Source organism: Eurosta solidaginis, chromosome 1 (assembly GCF_040869045.1).
Source record: "Eurosta solidaginis isolate ZX-2024a chromosome 1, ASM4086904v1, whole genome shotgun sequence".
Taxonomy (NCBI): Eukaryota; Metazoa; Arthropoda; class Insecta; order Diptera; family Tephritidae; genus Eurosta; species Eurosta solidaginis.
The window spans coordinates 345,105,440-345,126,663 of NC_090319.1; the positions used below are offsets into that span (position 1 = coordinate 345,105,440).

General features: G+C 36.3%; 1 protein-coding gene across 1 annotated transcript in view; it reads right to left on the reverse strand.

The window, feature by feature from the left end:
• ETHR (ecdysis triggering hormone receptor) overlaps positions 1-6,249 on the reverse strand; it is a 121,715-nt gene extending 115,466 nt beyond the window's left edge. Inside the window, exon 1 of the mRNA XM_067762488.1 lies at positions 6,081-6,249. The gene's annotated coding sequence lies outside the window, so the exon portion shown is untranslated. The remainder of the gene's footprint in view (positions 1-6,080) is intronic.
• Positions 6,250-21,224: the final 14,975 nt, after the last annotated feature.

Here is a 21,224-nt window from a genome sequence, read left to right on the forward strand (position 1 = left end):
TGATATCCATATTGTATAACACATTCTAGGGGTACCCGGGCCCACGTGTTGGGCTATATCTCGAGACCCTAGCCTCCCAGTTGTATAAAAATTATCCTGTACTATATCACTCATCAACAGCTTTCATTTGATATCCATATTGTATAACACATTCTAGGGGTACCCGGGTCCACGTTTTGGGCTATATCTCGAGACCCTAGCCTCCCAGTTGTATGAAAATTATCCTGTACTATAGCACTCATAAACAGGTTTCATTTGATATCCATATTGTATAACACATTCTAGGGGTACCCGGGTCCACGTTTTGGGCTATATCTCGAGACCCTAGCCTCCCAGTTGTATAAAAATTATCCTGTACTATAGCACTCATCAACAGTTTTCATTTGATATCCATATTGTATAACACATTCTAGGGGTACCCGGGTCCACGTTTTGGGCTATATCTCGAGACCCTAACCTCCCAGTTGTATGAAAATTATCCTGTACTATAGCATACATCAACGGATTTCATTTGATATCGATATTGTGCAAACACATTCTAGTGGTACCCGGGTCCACGTTTTGGGCTATATCTCGAGACCCTAGCCTCTCAGTTGTATGAAAATTATCCTGTACCATAGCACTCATTAACAGCTTTCATTTGACATCCATATTGTATAAAAACATTCTAGGGGTATCAGGGTCCACGTTTTGGGCTATATCTCGAGACCCTAACCTCCCGGTTGTATGAAAATTATCCTGTACTATAGCACTCATAAACAGGTTTCATTTGAAACCCACATTGTATAAACACATTCTAGGGGTACCCTGGTCCACGTTTTGGGCTATATCTCGAGACCCTAACCTCCCAGTTGTATGAAAATTATCCTGTACTATAGCACTCATCAAAAGGTTTCATTTGATATCCATATTGTGCAAACACATTCTAGGGGTACCCGGGTCCACGTTTTGGGCTATATCTCGAGACCCTAGTCTCTCAGTTGTATGAAAATTATCCTGTACTATAGGGCTCATCAACAGCTTTCATTTGATATCCATATTGTATAACACATTCTAGGGGTACCCGGGTCCACGTTTTGGGCTATATCTCGAGACCCTAACCTCCCAGTTGTATGAAAATTATCCTGTACTATAGCACTCATCAACAGCTTTCATTTGACATCCATATTGTATAAACACATTCTAGGGGTATCCGGGTCCACGTTTTGGCCTATATATCGAGACCCTAGTCACCCAGGGGTATGAAAATTATCCTGTACTATAGCACCCGTCAGCAGCTTTCGTTTGATATCCATATTGTGTAAGCACATTCTTGGGGTACCCGGGACCACGGTTTGATCTCAAGACCCTAGACACGTAGCGAAAAAAAGGTAGACGTTGGGCGATTCTCAGACCTACCCAATATTCTCACAAAATTTCATGAGAATCGGTTAAGCCGTTTCGGAGGAGTTCAGCCTCTAAAACCGTGACAGAAGAATTTTATATATTAGACAAGCAGACCCGGCAGACGTTGTTCTGCCCTAAATTTGGTCTATCTGCATACATTTTAATAAGCTTTTTCCGTCTAACTCTGCCCTAACCCTCTACACTTTTTCCTAATATTTTTATTCACTCCTCCCTCCGTCTTTTTCGCTTCATCACTATCTTCGTCTCATTCTATCTCTTTCTCAGTCTCCTTCTCTCTTTTCTCTTCTCTCAAGTTTTTTTCCTTCTTCTTCATCTCTTATTGCCAATCCCAGAGGGTGGTATGTATTTTGTTCCAGTCCCTCTCCGAGTCTCAGTCCCAGTCCCACTCCGAGTCTCAGTCTCAGTCCCAGTCCTACTCCTAATCCCAGTCCCAGTCCGTTTCTGGTTTACTTTCCGGAAAAAAGCATCGTAAATACGAATATAGGCAAATTTATATACGAAATTTCAGGCAAATCGAATAGGACGTATGTAAATAGGTATGTGGGTATTATTAATTCTTGTCTTTATTTCGGCTTCGCATGCATATTTATCACTTTTGCCAGGTTGATGCGACTAAATCGAATATCACAATGAACTTTAGAGCTCTCAGCAACAGCTTCAATTTGATACCCATAATACACACACATTCTAGGGGTATCCGGGTCCATGTTTTGGCCTATATCTCGAGACCCTAGTCACTCGGCGGTGTACAACTTACTCTGTATTATAGCACACATCAACAGCTTCAATTTCATACCCATAATATAAAAACACATTCTGGGTGTATCCGAGTCCACGTTTTGGCCTACATCTTGAGACCCTAGTCACTCAGCGGCATAAAACTTACTCCGTACTAAAGCACACATCAGCAGCTTCAATTTGATACCTATAATATAAAAACACATCCTAGTGTTACCCTGATCCACGTTTTGGCCTATATCTCGAGACCCTAGTCACCAATAGGTACGAAAACTACCCTGTATTAAAGCACTCATCAACAGCTTTCATTTTATATCCATATTGTATAACCACATTCTAGGGGTACCCGGGTCCACGTTTTGGGCTATATCTCGAGACCCTAGCCTCCCAGTTGTATGAAAATTATCCTGTACTATAGCACTCATCAATAGCTTTCATTTGATATCCATATTGTATACACACATTCTAGGGGTACCCGGGTCCACGTTTTGATCTCAAGACCCTATACACGTAGCGAAAAAAAGGTACACGTTGGCCGATTCTCAGACCTACCCAATATGCTCACAAAATTTCATGAGAATCGGTTTAGCCGTTTCGGAGGAGTTCAGCCTCTAAAACCGTGACAGAAGAATTTTATATATTAGATTAAGGGAGAAATGGCTAAAAATCTTTCTATCTGAATGATCGGTTGTATGGGATATATATTATATATAGCTCCGATCGAAATGATTTTTTCATGAAATCTTCTATGATATATTAGAAGAATTATCACCCAGTTTAACGTTTTTATATTAGAAATTAAGGGAGAAATTGCCAAAAATCTTTCTATCTGAACGATCGGTTGTATGGGATATATACTATATATAGCTCCGATCAAAGTGATTTTTTCAAAAAATCTTTTATGATATATTAAAATATATATCACCGAGTTTCACGTTTCTACTTTCTAAATTAAGGGAGAAATGACCAAAAATCTTTCTATCTGAACGATCGGTTGTATGGGATATAACTATATATAGCTCCGATCAAAGTGATTTTTTCAGGATATCTTCTATGATATATTAGAATACATATCACCGAGTTTCACGTTTATACTTTCTAAATTGCGGCAGGAATGACCAAAATCGTCTTATCTGAACGATCTGTTGTATGGGAGATATATGTTATAGTGGTCCGATCCTACCGGATCCGACAAATGTCTAATATAATACAAAAATACATCCTTGTGCCAAATTTCATTGAGATATCTCTAAATTTGAGGGACTAGTTTGCGTTCAAACAGACAGACGGACGGACAGACGGACATGGATATTTCGTCGCCCTGATCAATTCGGTACACTTAATGGTGAGTCTATCTTCTAATTTTCTCAACGTTACAAACATCGGACCAAAGTTAATATACCATTTCATGTTCATGAAAGGTATAAAAATGTTTACTGTCAGGTTGCGTTTTCAATTTAAAACAAATAAGGACAGGACTGTCTTCATACCTTCCGTGAATGGTACTGAACAATAATCTTATCCCATTCGTAATATCCAAATAATCGGCTGTATAAGATATGAAATATATAGTGAACAGATGTACATACCTAACCGACTTTTAAGATAAATATAAAATAAAAAGTGAGGAAGTCTAAGTTCGGGTGAAACCGAACACTACATACCCAGCTGTACACTTTAAATGCTGTTGTTGTTTGTTTTGTGTGCTTAATAGTGTTACAAGGCTGCGCAATAATACATATACATATGGTTCTATCCTGAACTAATTTTCGTTTAAAAGAAGCAAAAAGGATACAGAGGCTAACACCTACATATGACCTTGAGCGGGTAATAATGCAGTTTTCTTTCAGATATGGGGATTTCCCTACCGTTTATTTTAAATTAAAGATGTAACAGAACAATAAAAATACGATTGGTAAAAAACTATTTTTCGATAAGACTTAGCTTATAATTTTCGCCTAATAATATTTCCTTTCCTACCAACTTTCCAATCGAATTAATTTGCGCTCCACTTTCATATTTTTACTTCTCATAAATATTTTTGCAATTTCTATGTCAAAATTTTAAATTCAAAGTTTAGCAAGAATATGTCTTTATATAAGCGGACATTTTTCGCTGATTTTTGTCCATTTATATAAAGGAAGTAATTAAATTTTTTTTATTCCGCAATGTTTTTGTCTTTTCTAAACAACGAAAGTAAGTGTTGTATATAGACGTCTGTCTGTCACTGTATAGGTACTTGTGGATATCAATTTTTCTGTGTGTGCTGGCATAATTTTTGCTGTAGCACAGTGTAAGTATTAGCATAAGTAATCTCTACTCAAGTGTCAGAACATAAAACTTTTCAAGTACCATGAAGCGACAACAAACATTTGTTTTGATTTCGTTGACACTAATCATCAATGTTGATATAATCATTAATCACAATGATTAACAAAGCCGTGCACACTTCATTTCATTCATTTTACTAATTTTTAATAACTCAAATATTTGCATTCCAGCCACATTGCTTGCCAATTGACACCGAATTTATTGTTCATCAATGCTTGTTAATGTGGGCATAATTTATGTATGTCAAACTCACGGCAAGCGATATACTAAACTTTAAATGTGATTTAATTTTTATACCTAGCTGTAGGTACTTGTACACAAGGTATTATAACTTTGATTGGATAACGGTTGGTTGTACAGGTATAAAGGAATCGAGATAGATATACACTTCCATATATCAAAATGATCAGTATCGAAAAAAAATTGATTGAGCCTTGTCTGTCCGTCCGTCTGTCCGTCCGGCTGTCTATTCGTTAACACGATAACTTGCGTAAATATTGAGATATCTTCACCAAATTTGGTACACGAGCTTATCTGGACCCAGAATAGATTGGTATTGAAGATTAGCGAAATCGGATGATAACCACGCCCACTTTTTATATATATAACATTTTGGAAAACACAAAAAACCTAATTATTTAGTAAATAATACACATAGAATGTTGAAATTTGACATGTGGACTGATATTGAGACTCTTGATAAAAATTTGAAAACATTTTTTAAAATGGCCGTAGAACCGCCCACTTGTGCTAAAATCAATTTTACAAATATTAATCATAAATCAAAAATCGTTAAACCTATCGTAACAAAATACGGCAGAGAGATTGCCTTTACTATAAGGAATGCTTTGAAGAAAAATTAACGAAATCGGTTAAGGACCACGCCCACTCTTATATAAAAGATTTTTAAAAGGGTCGTGGACGAATAAAATAAGTTATATCTTTGCAAAAAGAACTTTATATCAATGGTATTTCATTTCCCAAGTGGATTTATAACAATAAATAGGAAATTTTTCAAATTCAAATAAATGGGCGTGACACCGCCCCTTTTATGACTAAACAATTTTCTACGTTTCGGGAGCCATAACTCGAAGAAAAATTAACGGATCGTAATAAAATTGTATACACAAACTTTCCTTATAGCAGAAAATATTTCTAGTAAAAGTGGACGGGATCGGTTAAAGACCACGGCAACTTAATAAGCTATAACTTAGTAAAAAATAGTTTTTAATCAATGATAATTCACTTATCAAGTTTTATTGTAAGAGGAAATGGGGAGAATTTTTTTTTTAAACGGGCGGTGCCATGTGTTATGTAGAAAAGTAATTTATCTGAAATACAATGTACAATTGTAGCTCACGCTGAGTATATAATATTCGGTTACACCCGAACTTAGACACCTTTACTTGTTTTACTTAGCTATTATTTTATTTACAGTTTAAACACGGCATACAAATTACAGCAAATAATTGAAAAATCAAGCTGTAGTAATGACAAAAACACTATCTGACTTTTGTGCTTTTTTAATTTTTTCACTTTTTGACATCGAATTTTAATTCATGTAGATTGTTTGATTTCAAACTTAGTGTAACTCGTTCACGTACGCGTCAGCAAAAAAATGTTGATTTTCCCGCGCTTCAATTTCCACTACCGGCAAGTTAACCTGCAATGCACGCTATCACTTGCACACATACACAAAGTAGGCAAGCATGCTTGTATGTTTGTTGCTTTACAAGTTTCCCGTTTTTCGCCAAGTAACGTAAATGACTCGGAATTTCCTTATTAAACCGCTAACGGCAACCGTTCCGTTCGGATTTTCCGAATAGACTGAAAAGCGTTTGCTACCAAAACATTTCAGCAACTACCACCCAACCAGCAGCAACCGACAATTCGCAAATTTGCTATCAGCAACACAACAGAAAGTCAACGATTGACAACAAAACATCGTTTTAAATTCGTAGTGATAATCGTAGTGTAGGCAGCGTAAAGCAGGCAATAGATTATTGGCCAACATTTCGTTTGCGGTAGGACTAATTTTTATTCACTGAAATTTTATCATTTTGTGACACGGTGGCATACGCAACACATCAGCTATAAGATAATCAGATTAGGGTGCATTAACAGGCAACATAATTTAGGTACCTACATTATTTTAAAATTAAAGGGTATATTACATTTTTCTGAAGTGTAAACATTTTTGCAATCAGACATAAAATAATATAAAATAATTTAAAAAGATAATTTTTAAGTTAAACGGGTTTATTGAAAACAATACTTAAATTAGGTAATAATAATACTAAAAACTAGAAAATAATAAGTTAGGTCCTAGGTACTAGTCATTACAATCCACATCAATCTAGGGCGTTGATCAAAGAAATAAATAAAAGCGTTGCACACTGCTCGATCTTATATGGAGTTGGTGGCCAAAATTACTTCAAGTAGAGGTATCAACGTGAAACTTTGGTCACGGCTTTAAAAAAAAGTTAGAATTATTTTTTCATAAAACTGGTGCGGGTAATACCTTCATACCAACCCACAACCACCCACTTCCACCGAATGCATACAAAAAGTAAGTGGATGTGGGGGCAAAAGCGGTAAGATTTGTCTAACGCAAATAAAATGTGTAATAGGATTAAATAAAGAAATTAAAGTTATTAAAAGATCTTACATACATAACAATAACAAAACAACCAACACACACAAAAGTTTACATTTGCATATCGTCGACTGGATAAAATAATGTCGTATGTTACATATGAGCGCATATAACATACGACAATAATTTATCAGGGTGACGCTATCAGAAAACTGTCGCAAAACATAGTTAGTGGCCGAAAGTGGCAGCTAATATTAACACTTTAGAATCTTAAAACTTTGACAAATAACAAAATGTAAGTCCCAACGTGAGGATCGGTGAGGAACACAACTAAAACTTTAGCTGAAATTGAAATATTTGTGCAAATAAACACTCATAAAGGCACTAGTTAAATTTTAAATAAAAAAAAAAAGTAAAGAAGGCTAAGTTCGGGTGTAACCGAACGTCACATACTCAGCTGAGAGATTAGCTGCGTTGGTTTCGTAGGGTTTCGTAGATGGTTTTTTAGTGGTTTTTAATTCCATATCACATACGTTTGGGAAATATCGACCAAATTGTAGACCAAGGGGGTGACGTTTTTTGGAACGATTTTCCTTCATCCTTTGTCAAATAAGGGAAAATCACCGTGTAGGAAAATGAACCTAGGGTAAACCTGGAATGTGTTTGTATGACATGGGTATCAAATGCAAGGTATTAAAGAGTATTTTAAAAGGGAGTGGGCCTTAGTGCTATAGGTGGACGCCTTTGCGAGATATCGACCAAAATGTGGACCAGTAGTTGAATTCCCTAACTTATAACGATGCGGTTTGTCGAGATTTTAATAAACGATTTTGTCGCTTGCCTTATCGATTGTACTATTCACTAACTTATTTTTAACGACTCGAAATAAATAACATTTAAATTTCGTTTTAATAGTAGAAAGGTAGCAGCACAGCTTAGCGAAACCTAAAAAATGCGAAAAGCACAAAAGGAATGCCAAAAATAAATAAATTCCGTATACTAACTGCTTTTAAGTCATTACTGTGCAAGTTTTTACCTATTTTAACAAAAGGTAAGTAAATGCGGTATTAATTTCTTTTTTTTTCTCTGTTGATATCGCAGTTATTCTTGTGCCCCTTAATTGATCATCAAGTTGACAAATAATATCACGAACCATGTCTGGTGTTAGTCGGTACAGCTTTCGAATCTCCCTGCATTCAAGTAGAATGGGTTATCTGCTTCTCTAATCAGGCGTCTGTCCACTGGCGATGGACTTAGTAATTCTTCATCTTGTGATAAAACGTACGCCATGTACTCAAATGCCATTTGATTTATAAATAAAGCAACTTTTCGTGTTTGAAAGTATTTAAATAAAGTTCCCATTTTCTTGTTTAAGTAAAATTGCCAGAAATATTAATTTCGTGATTTTTAACGCAGCCAATTTACTTGCCGTTTATTTAACAACACAGCTGGTCGTCAATAAACAAATATCGATACAAAATGGTAACTGAATAACGTTATCGTTATAGTTATCGATTGGCAAATAAAGCGATGGTAAATGTCGTTAAAAAAGTTGGTGAATTCCACTACACTACACTGACACAGAACATCATCTGTCGGGTACCGCTAATTTGTTTATATATGCAATACCACCAACAGTATTCCTGCCATGATTCCAAGGCTTTTGATTTCGCCCTGCAGAACTTTTTCATTTTCTTCTACTTAATATGGTAGGTGTCACACCCATTTTACAAAGTTTTTTCCAAAGTTATATTTTGCGTCAAAAAACCAATCCAATCACCATGTTTCATCCCCTTTTACGTACTTGGTATAAAATTATGGTATTTTTTTTCATTTCATAGCCGGATTTCACCCATTTTTGATACCAAGATAAAGTGAGTTTAGATAAGTACGTGAACTGAGTTTAGTAAAGATATAGCGAGTTTTGCTCAAATTATCGTGTTAACGGCCAAGACGAAGGACAGACGGTCGACTGTGTATAAAAACTGGGCGTGGCTTCAACCGATTTCACCCATTTTCACAGAAAACAGTTAACGTCATAGAATCTATGCCCCTACCAAATTTCACAAGGATTGGTAAATTTTTATTCGACTTTTGGCGTTAAAAGTATTCTAGACAAATGAAATGAAAAAGGGCGGAGCCACGCCCATTTTAAAATTTTCTTTTAGTTTTGTATTTTTTTGCACCATGTCGGTACTGGAGTTGAATGTTCACATAATTTACTTATATACTGTAAAGGTATTAAATTTTTTGTTAACATTTTTAAGAATTTTTTTTTTAAGTGGGCGTGTTCTTCATTCGATTTTGCTAATTTTTATTTGGCATATATATAGTAATAGGAGTAACGTTTCTGCCAAATTACAGCTTGCAAAACTTTTAAATTACCTTCGTTTAAAAGTGGGCAGTGCCACGCCCATTGTCCATAACTTTACTAATTTTCTATTCTGCGTCATAAGTTCAACCCAACTACCAAGTTTCATCGCTTTATCCGTCTTTGTTAATGAATTATCGCACGTTTTCTGTTTTTCGAAATTTTCGATATCGAAAAAGTGGGCTTGGTTATAGTCCGATATCGTTCTTTTTAAATAGCGATCTAAGGTGATTACCCAGGAACCTACATACCAAATTTCATCAATATACCTCAAAATTTACTCAAGTTATCGTTTTAACTGACGGATGGACGGAAATGGCTAAATCGATTTTTTTTCGATACTGATAATTTTGATATATGGAAGTCTATATCTATCTCGATTCCTTTATACCTGTACAACCAACCGTTATCCAATCAAAGTTAATATACTCTATTTTTTATTTTTAGCCTATGGAACCGAACACTGTGCGTTGGGCGCTTGAAATTTTAAAAAACGTGAGGCGTGGCATAGCCTGATTAAGGTTCAGTTGATCTTACTTATACATATATGAAAATATCATTTGTAAAGATATGAGCGGTTGAATATCAAAAGAAATTTGACGCGGCCCACGCTTTTATTTATTTCGCTCATTTACTTCAATAACTCAAGAAACACAATTTTTCAGGAGAGCCGTGCAAAGATTTTAACTGCCATATGTTGCGCATATAAAAAGGCACATTTTCATTTTTGTAGCACGTGGTAAATTTTTAACTGATCACAAAGATTTTTTTATACAACATAGATCATGATATTGGATACGTTTATATGTTATTAACTCAAAATTCGTGTTTTTTGAGTTATGATAATATTAAAGTAAATGAGCGATTTGTCTGATCAACGCCCTCGATTGATGAGGAGTGCGATGACTAGTACCTAGGACCTTATTTATTATTTTCTAGCTTTTAGTTTTATTTGGCGGCCACCGTCATCACACCCCGGGCAAAGCAAATTCAAAATTTTATAAATAAGGTTTTTCAATTAGAATAAATTTTTTCTAAGCGGGGTCGCCCCTCGGCAGTGTTTGGCAAGCGCTCTAGGTGTATTTCTGCCATAAAAAGCTCTCAGTGAAAACTCAACTGCCTTGCAGATGGCGTTCGGAGTCGGCATAAAACATGTAGGTCCCGTCCTGGCAATTTGTAGGGGTAATCAAGAGGAGTACGACGCAAATTCGAAGAGAAGCTCGGCTTTAGATCTTTTCGGAGGTTATCGCGCCTTACATTTATTTTTTTAGTTTTATTTTTACTTAATGTAAGAATTGTTTTCAATAAAACCGTTTAACTTCAAATTTAAAAAAAAAAATTTTTTTTTTCATGTTTTTATTTAATTGCCTATTATTTCTCATTCTATTAAGTTCATTTAGTGCCTCATTATTACAAGGACTCTTTCCTGACAATTTGTTACAATCTAACTCCTCAATACATAATACTTCCAAGCACTTTACTCGACTCAGCGCCTCGAACAATTTTGAGCTTAAATACATAACTGCGCGGTATTTTGACATCACTTCTACCGGGACTTGAATTTTTTAATTAAATTTCACTTGCTAAATTGGAACTTATGTGCTCCGAACTACCATGATGTCACTTCTAGCGGACTGTATGTAATATTTTTTCGAAATAACAAGTGGAAAGTGAAACGACAAAGAAAAGGATTAAATGCAAAAGAGATGGAATGAAAGAGGAGGAAGAAAAAAACGGTATAATATCAATATCGATAATTATGTGGATGATAATAATGATGCTTATGTTAATCTTCGCTGTTGCAAATATAAGGAATGGCAAATAAATGTAAGGAGAAAATAAAGGATGAAAGGAAAGATTAGACATCAAAACCGAAGTCGAAACTGAAATCAGATGGAATGCTATCTATTTGCTATCGGTCAGTAATTGGAGTTATCGACGGGATATGGGTTGCCGAAAAGTTGTCGATTTACTATGGACAAGTCTCTTAGATTTTGATCGCTTTTTCAAAGTATATTGCCCCGTACTGTACCTATTAAAACTTTTTTAATAGAGATTGCACTTTCATTGGTTCCTGAACCAAGTTCTATATTTTAAGTTTATGACTTACCGAGATGCCTCTAAAAATTCGAATGTAAGATTTCAAATCCAGATGAAATTGTCTAATTATTTCGATACGTACTCTACCTAGCGCAGTTTTTTCCGCATTCGCTGCATTGTCTCGATCCATTGAAGTATGTAACAGGTTTAAAGTTTGTGGCTCAGCGGGAAGTTTCTTAAACATTGAAGGCAAGATTTTTACGTTTGCTCCAAAATGTCTAGATATATCGCCGAAGGCGGGCTCAAATCTTCGTATGAGATATCAAATCTATAGCTAAATAGCAATTCTCTGGAAAATTGTTCGAAAATATCCATCCCATCCGTACTATTCTTCTTAAAATCTAGACTTGTGCCGCCTGATTATAAGAAGGAATATAGTAAAAAGGAGAATAAATAAAAGAGCTACTACGAAGGGTAGTGACGTGCAACTCGATTTGAGGCATCTCACTTCACACTATAAATATCTTGCTTTCCTTAACATTATGTGGCACTGTTCACTCAAAACATGTTTTGGAAACCAGAAATACAGGCGACCCAAAGCTTAGTTCGCGCGGCAGTCGTGTTGGTACAAGAAGCTGCTCGTGCAGAAGCTTACGGGATTCATACCTGCTATCATTTTTTTAGGCCAACAAAATATTTTTGGTGAAATATGCAAAGTGTCAAGTCTGGCGCGAATTCCTAAATGCAGTAAACCGGAACCTTGCAACCGAAGACCAGAAATTACTTAGATTATGGAGGCAACACATTTCTGCACTGCCCTCTTAAACGGAAGGAGAGATGAAGCACTCATTTAAAGTGCTAATATTCGGCACCCGTTTTTGATGAGCTACTAGAAGCAATAACTGCACCTTTTCCAAGAGTATTTCAGAAAACTCAAATGTATTTTATGAGAGCACAAATGTATTTCAGGAAAACTATAAAAAAAATACATAAAATTTAGAAAAACTCAAATGAGTTTCAGAAAGCCGCAAATGAAATACATTTAGGCTTTTTTGAAATACATCTGTGCTTTTCTGAAATACCTTTGCGCTCTCCTAAAATACGTTTGTGTTTTTCTGATATATATCTGCTCTTTCCCAAAGGCATAAGTGATTTTCTGAAAACCATTTGAGTTTTTCTGAAAAATATTTGAGGTTTTCGGAAATACTGTTGGGAAAAGGTATTGATTTAAAAGACAAAGCCGCGGATGCTAATGGATTGCCTGCGAAGCTATTCCAATGCAGCGACGAGGTGTTGGTAAATCGCAACATCAACTTTTATTGAGAACTAGCTTTACCCGGCCTACGTTGTAACGCCCGAGATTGAATGAATGTTGCGTTATTTTTTCTGTTTTATTTGTTGATAATTTAGTTTATTGTTCTGTAAATTGAATTGAATTTTGTACGCATATTTGGTGAAATTTTCGTTTAAAACATTTTATTATTGTATCTTATTGTAATGCAAGTGGGTACACAACATTTTTAGTTTTTTCGTTCGGTGCAAAGATAAACAAATTTTTTGGCGTTCCAACTCTGGAGAAAGCAACATATAGCCTGGTCATGGGAAAAGCACGGGCTCTCTAAATTTAATCCTGTAAGCGATTGTCCTTGTGCTTTGTTCACTGTAATTGCAAACGCAAGGCGTACAGGAAACTGTAAATGCTTAAAATTGAATGGCAAATATGTAGGAATCATTGGGATCCGTGGTATGAGCACATCTTCACCTTTGCTTTCACCGCTGATGATTGTTGCTTCGATTACATTCGGCATTAATTTCTTAACGCAAAGTCTGGTTCCATTGCAAAATTCGATCGATTTATATTTCGTCGCTTCACCAGGAATTTGGTTTTGAATGCGATCATTGATTTTGTTAACATGATCATTTTTGGGAGCTAATATTGCTCGTTCGCATAGCAAAAAAAAAAAAAAAAATTGTATTTAAAATTCTTAATTCTGAAATATGAAAAACCTTCGTCTTGATCGAAGGAACCTATAGCCAAAATTTTGTGATGATTGAAGTTTGGGGAAATACGTTGATATAGGGAACATAAACAGAGAATTTGATTTTTATAGAAGATGTAGATAGGCTTAAGACGTCCAGAAGGATTAACAGCCAAACTCAACAATGCAGTCAAACTTTAGGTGTTAAAATAACCTCATGAAATGTAGACTCATGACGGGTATTCTGACTGGACACTGCCTTCTGGCGTCACATGCCTTTAAATTAGGCTTGGTCAGTGATAGCAGATGTAGGAAGTGCGGGTTGGAGGAGGAATCGATCGAGCACGTTCTGTGCTCGTGCCCTGCACTTGCCAGGCTAAGACGTCAGCTATTAGGAGTGATACAGCTGTCAGATCTAGAAGCAGCAAGTGGCTTAAGTCCTAGGAAGCTTCTAGTATTTGCCAAGAGGACGGAGTTTTTTTATAACATAGGTCCTGGTTTTTAATAGGGTTTTTCAGTTTGGCCGTTAAAACAAACTTCTGGTAACACTACGGACTCAATCAGTCTATGTGAGGTCCTCATGGACCGGCCAGTTCAGCCTAACCATACCTAAGTTTGTACGGCAGCCATAGTTATGAAAAATCCCATTTGTAGGAAGGTGCCACGCCGCTTTTTTCCCAATTCCACATTATACTGGTGGTGTTAGGACTTAACGTCATATAGCTCCTTACTAATGTTCATTATCCTACCATTACTACATCCAGAGATATGCAGTATGATATATTCCATTTGTATCGGAGGTGCCACGCCCCCTTTTTCCCAATTCCAGATTTTCTTGGTGTGGTTAGGGATTGACTGATTGATATAACTCCTTACTGAATTTCAATGTTCTGGCATGTATACCTTCAGAGTTATGCAGTACTAAATATCCAATTTGTATGGGAGGTGCCACGCCCCTTTTATATAACGAAATTATTTTTAGCCTAAAACCTTCGTGTTGCTCGAGGGAACCTATAGCTAAAATTTGGTGATGATTGAAGTGTTGGAAATACGTTTCCATAGCGAACACGCATTGATTTTTATATATGTGACCCGGTCTATAAAAGGTGGCTTATGACTCAAAAAAGAAATTGCGAGAAACAGCTGTTAAATATAAACAATGCATTTCTTCAGTTTCTTAGTAGTTTTTCTTTTGCATTATGAACAGTCATGCCCAAAAGGCAAAGCATAAACCAGTTTCTGACCGATATTTTAGCTCCATTGCCATCAAAAAAAATGCTATCAAAAAATTCTGAGGATGTCTCACCAGCCACCAAAGTGGTATCAAAGGAACCAAAGGCTTCATCGTCTTTCATTTGCGCTCTTCTTTCTCTACATTTTTAGTACACTTCTAAGCAAGTTAGGACCTTCTAGTTTTCACCACGTGAAAGAGCGTCTCAAAAACTATCGTAACCAGAAAAAAAGTGGAAACATTTTTTTGAGTCATAAGTCAGCTTTTCATAGACCGGGTCACATATATAGAAATAAGCTGAAGAATTGATGTTTATGAACCATACGGTGCATAAGATTAAAGCCGACTGATTGGATTCTATAAGCGCATCTTCAGGCCTGGTAAATTTAAACCTAGTGAAAAAGAATTTGCACAAACCCCCTATTTGTCGATTTTAAAGCTGCCTTCGATATAACGACAGCTACACTGAAGCACTTTTTTTGTAAATGGGAACAAGTTTTCGCCGCAGGAAGAAGAAGGGTAAAAGAAGCTGCTGTCATCAAACAAAGAGTCAGTGCTTTTGCGTCTTGGAGAAAAAGGTTTAGCCGACCCAATTTTCATATAAAACGAAGGCTTCAGTTATCTGGGAACTAGCTTGAATATACTCAATAGTGTCGGCGCTGAATTCCAGCGGTGTATTACTCTTGCCAAAAAATACTACTGTGGAATGAGGAGGTAAATGAAAATTGAAGTTCTCTATCGGCAAATGCTATATGGTTGACAATATCGGATGAAGCAGCTCTGAAAGTATTTGACAGATAATTCTACGGAATATTTATAATTTTTTAAGCGCTGTTGAAGACGAGTACCGAGCAAAATTATAGTGATGAGCTATCCAGCGAGTTCAAACACAGCGGCTAAACTGTGTCACACGTTTTCAATTTTTCGATGGAAGGAGGGGATATTCCCCCATATTTGAGAGAATCGTTGGGTAGCAACTTTAAAGCTCCGACTGATATTGATCTGAACTTTGGATAAATCCTCGATAGATCCAAGTGAGTCGCAACCGAAGTACTTTTGCCTAGTTCTGGCAAAAGCTTGGCAATCAAGCATAAAGTGATTTGGTGGTTCCACCTCATCATCCTCCATACAGCAGCAGCAGGATGGAGTTTCCAGTATATTGAGAGGTACCGCGTGGAAACCCATAGGACAGTGCCCTGTCAAACCCCCAATGACCATTGATAGGTGAGCCTTAGTGAACCCAATTATTTCAGCAAACCTCCTGCCATCCACTTTCAGCCAGAAAGATCTTGCTACCCTGGTGGTAGTGGTGGTATCCGCTGTTTGCTGAGCTGACTCGAGGCCCAGCTATGGAGAAGCAATCCACAGGTGGCCAGCGGAATCCCGAAATCACTACAGCCATCTTCATCCGTTTCAGTTGTACCGATGTGGGTTAAGAGATCCGATTGACACTTATCCGGGATATTACTATGGCACGGGACCGGGATTATCTTAATTGTAAAATAATTCGATGCAATTGCAAGCGCACTCTAGTTGAATTCAAGGCCTTGATAGCCCCTTGGCTATCAGAGTATATGTTAAATTCCCTAACCGTAGTAGCACTAGATAGCATTTCATCCACCGCATCCTTAATCGCAGCAACTTTCGCTTGGAATACACTACAGTGATCAGCCAACTTAAACTTGCGGCTTGCATTTAGCTATTGACAAAATACCACCTCAACCTTTCCGTCCAACTTCGACCCATCCGTGAACAAGTTAACCGGTCCCATGCCGCAGATAATTACTCTACCCCACTCCTCTCTCTGTGGAATGACTGGAGTGAAGGTTGTATAGGTAGCAGTAATCCAGTTATCGGCATACAATAGTCCGTCCTGTCCGGAATAAAGTCGAAACTTGTAAGAAGGCTAGATTGTCCGAAGTCAGAAAGCCCATAGCCCATATCACGAAGCCTGACTAACGACCGGGCCGCTACCGCCTTTCCCGCAATATCTACTGAATATATGTTCAGCAAGACGTTCAGTGCCAAGGTAGGTGTTGTTCTGAGAGCGCCACTGATACTGATCAGCGCCGTTCGTTGCACAGACACTAACATTTTGGAGGTGCTTGCCGTGTCCAGTGATTTCCACCAGACCAGCATCCCATAGAGCAGAATCGGTTTGACCACCATCTCATAAAGCCAGTGTACTACTCCTGGCGAGAGTCTCCATTTCTTTCCGATAGCCGCTCTGCAACAGTACAAGGCAACCGCGGCTTTCCTGGCCCTATCTTCCACATTGGGCCTCCAGGACAGTTTCTTGTCCAAAAAAATCCCCAAATATTTGACCCTATCAGAAAGTACCAACGGTACCCCTCCAATCCACAGAGTTCTGAAAACGTGCTTTTTTTCGTACCAATATATAATTTCAGCTTTGCTGCATAGGTTGCGAAGTTCGTTCCATCCTAAGGTACATATAGAAGTATTTTGTTGTTTCATGTCCTCTTTTTATACACGCTTAGCCTGGACTTAATTTTGCTGTGCGTGTCCCTCCAACTTTATTTTCACATTATGAACATTTTTCAAAATAATCCAACCATTCAAAAATAGTTTACTGATGGCAACTCAGATTTGAAATGCTTTTGTTTAACTTATCTATTAACGAAATATTTAACGTAAGTTTTAAGCAAAAAAGCTCCGTAATAAAGCTTGCAGATAATTTTTAACAGAATGCGCGGCAAGCTTTTAAATTAAGCTCATTCTTAGCTAATTGTACAAACGGCTTTATTTCTACATCACATAGTGGCAATAAAACACTTTCATACATATCGTGTATGTCTGCTTCTTCAAGTGGTCGATTTTAAGAATGAAATTTATGTTATCGTAAATTTCTATGAACCTAATACAATATTACTACTAAAATGGCAACCAAAAAAAGTACAACAAATTTGCAAACATTTTTTTCCCGCTGAGCGTATATAGTAATTATATTAATGAAAACATTTTTTATATATTTTTTTTGAAATATGTAAGAGAGTCTTATTAGGCTGACAGCAGAATGCTTGCTATATATAAGCTATGCTAGGCGAGAATCAATTATTATTTTCATATATTTTTCAAGCTGGACATGTTTCTGGCACTGTGATACCATATACACTTTTCCATAAGAAATCATTTTCTCGGCTTTCTATCTTTATATAGTAGCCACTTCTCGCTTCCAATCTGTAGGCAGCCTTAGTACGGTTGTGACCAAACATTACATGCTCAACTGCAAGCTTAAACAACAAAGTTGGAGTTGGAGTCTTGGCCTAACAAGGTAACTACTTGTCGTTTTCAAATATTTTTCTACACCTCTAAATTGTAACTTTCTATGTTTTTAATTAAGTTTGAGAGGAACAGCAGAGAATAGAATAATAGCACTGATTGGATTAAGCGGTTAAACAGAAAAGGCAATTCGGTTTATCATGGATAATAGCGATATCCAAGAATGAAAAAGAGGTTTCTTAGTGAGATATGTTTATTTTTGATTTTTTCAAATATTTTCTCACTATCACTGAGCTCCTTTAGTGTGATATATTGCCCAAGGTTTTTTTAAACTCTATTTGCGACCGAAGTGGGTTTCGGGAATGGTATATCTCTCGGCTACTTACCATTAGGTTAGTATAAGGATCAGCAAATAATTGGTGTTCCTTGAAAATTAGACCATGAACTCCATACTGTGTCCCGATCGTATACTAGGAGCGTTAGATCCATCTAGCGGCAATTATTCAAATGGTTAAATAACTCGCTACAAAACTTGTTGTGCTTAATAGCGGAGACACGAACCTCTGTGCTACGGTGCTATTATCATCAAAATCTAAGTGGATTGTAGATACTAAAACGGCACCATATTTGCGTGTTTCTTTTATTTTTTTAAACTAAAATATTTATATTATTTAAAACCAATGTTGAGATCATTTCGGGACTTTTTGATTGTTTTAAGTACTGTTTCAAGATCAATTTATAAATGTGTTAGGGAACATTGCGAGATTATTTGCACGATTAATTTGTAACCATTACTGAATCATCTTGAAATCATTCGAGAGCCATTTCAAAATAATTACGAGATTATGTAAGCGACTATTTCGGCATTAATTTGAAACTATTTTGGAATCATTTAGCGGGGTTCAGAAAATTGTATTTATAAATACGAAAAATTATCGGATTGTTCCTTTTATAGGATTGTTATCGACATATTATTGGTTTGTTACCGACGAGCGCTGTGCTGGGTTTTGGTATATTATGGGTGAATTATCGAGGTGTTAGCGGTTCATTTTCGAAAAATTATCGGTTTGTTGTCGAAAAAATATGTGTGTAAAAATATGTTTGTTAATGAAAAATTATTGATAAATTATTAATTTTTTATCGTAAAACTATAGAAAATGTATCGAAATGTTATCGAAAAAATATAAATTTGTTATCGAAAAATATCGACCTTTTATAAAGAAGTTATTGATAACAAGTCGGTAATTTCGCAATGGGGAATGGAAAACTTGTCTATAACCAATCGATGTTTTTTCGATAACTTTTCGATAGTAAACAATCAAAATGTTTTTTATGTAAAGTAATTTTATCGGTAACAAGTTGATAAATATTTGATTTTTTTCGATAACAAATCAATAGCTCATCGCTAACTTTCCGATAACAAAATAATAACTTTTCGATACCAAATTAGTAATTTTTCGATAACAAAGCGTCGATAATGTTTGTTTTCCTTTCCTTTATTTCTTCTCCCTTCCTCCTCTTGTTTTCTTCTTTTTCCTTTAGTATCCTTCCTTTATTTGATTTATAATTTTTCGGTAATCAGTTTTTCTCGTCCACCAACCATCTATTTATTTGGCTTGGAAAACGGTGTGACACCGAAACCAGCAGTATCCGTATTTGACAGTTATTGAAAGACTGGTTATTAAATAACTGGTTTAGTTGAAATTATCGGTTTCGGGAACTGTTATTTGCGATGTTGTGAATTTAATTCGTTCTTATTTTTCTTTTTATTTTCGATATTTCCGCCTACCACACCGAAGGTCCTAAGGTCAATTCCCGGGCAAAGTAACATTGAAAACATAGAAAACAGTCTTATTTCAAACGAAAATACAGGGCCCGTATTGTGTGTTACGATTCGTATCGAAACCAAGTTTTCACTCAAACATTAAATGAAAATAACTTTGAAATCGTCAGTCCGCATAATGACATATGTGAACTAGTGAAATATACGACAAGCTACACCCAAGAGTTCTTGAGAATGACCTCAGATTGAGGTCGAAATATCGACTAAATAAAATTTAAAATATATACATATATATAAAATCTATCCGGGTTTTAATCTGAATATATATGTATATGGCCTCGAGCTCGTTAGATATTTAAAATTTTTAAAATGGAATAAAATAAAGCAAAATGTAATAAAAATAAATTAAATTAAGATGCACATAAATTACAAGAAAAACAATAAAATTACAAATACATAAAATAAATAGAATAAAATAATATAAAGTATAATATAAAATAATAAAATAAAATAAAATATTGTTACGAATATTAGCAAAACTAAGGAGTGCTGCCAGCTCTAAGCCGATCTAAGCAGTGACGTGAATGCACATCAATAATTCAATCATTATGTATCTACATAAACGAATCAATAATTGCGTCTACACATATGTACACATTCCGACGAGCAACATTTACATACAAGGCAGCGAGAGATGAGATGTCACACACCGATGCATTTACTTATACGCTTATGTGTGTGCGGGAGACTGTAAACTACAAACACATGCATATACCTTATCTGAGTTGTCACAAGAGAGAGCAATAATTTGTGCACGTAGTTGTGGCTGGCGATTTTGTAGCCGAAACAACTAGTAACTTCTGGAAATCGAAGAGCCTAGAAGTATGCAGCGTAAACTATAAAAGCGGCGCCAGCGAGTAAGAAGGAATTCAGTTTGATTTGAATTGTCAAGCAGTTACGAGTAAGACGATATCTAGCGAGCAATAGCACTATTATTTTGAAAGTCAGTTTCCTTTAAGATATCAGTTTGGTTATTAAGCTATTCGTTGCACACTTTGAGTGTTATTGTGAAGTACTTAATAAAGGCCATTTTTCCATCATTCAATATTGGAGTTATTTATTCAACAGTTTAGTGATTCGAACTTAGCAGAGGATTGCAAATAAGAGGATTTGCAGAAAATTCGTTACAATTGGTGTCAGAAGAGGAATTGTTGAATAAATTCTAGAGGACAACAAGGACATGGCAAAGTTAAGTGAATTGAAGATCCCGCAACTGAAGAAGGAGTTGGAGAGCCGTGGATTGAATACAAGCGGCGTTAAACTCGAACTTCAGGCACGGCTACGAGAAGCAATGGAAGCAGAAGGAATTGATGTGGAAGAGCATGTCTTTCATCTTGATGGCGAGGAGACAACAAAAATTGAAGAGAAGAACGAAACATCGCAGACGGTTACCAGTACAGACTTGAACATGATTTTAGCTGCAATATCTGCTCAAACATCGACAGTGT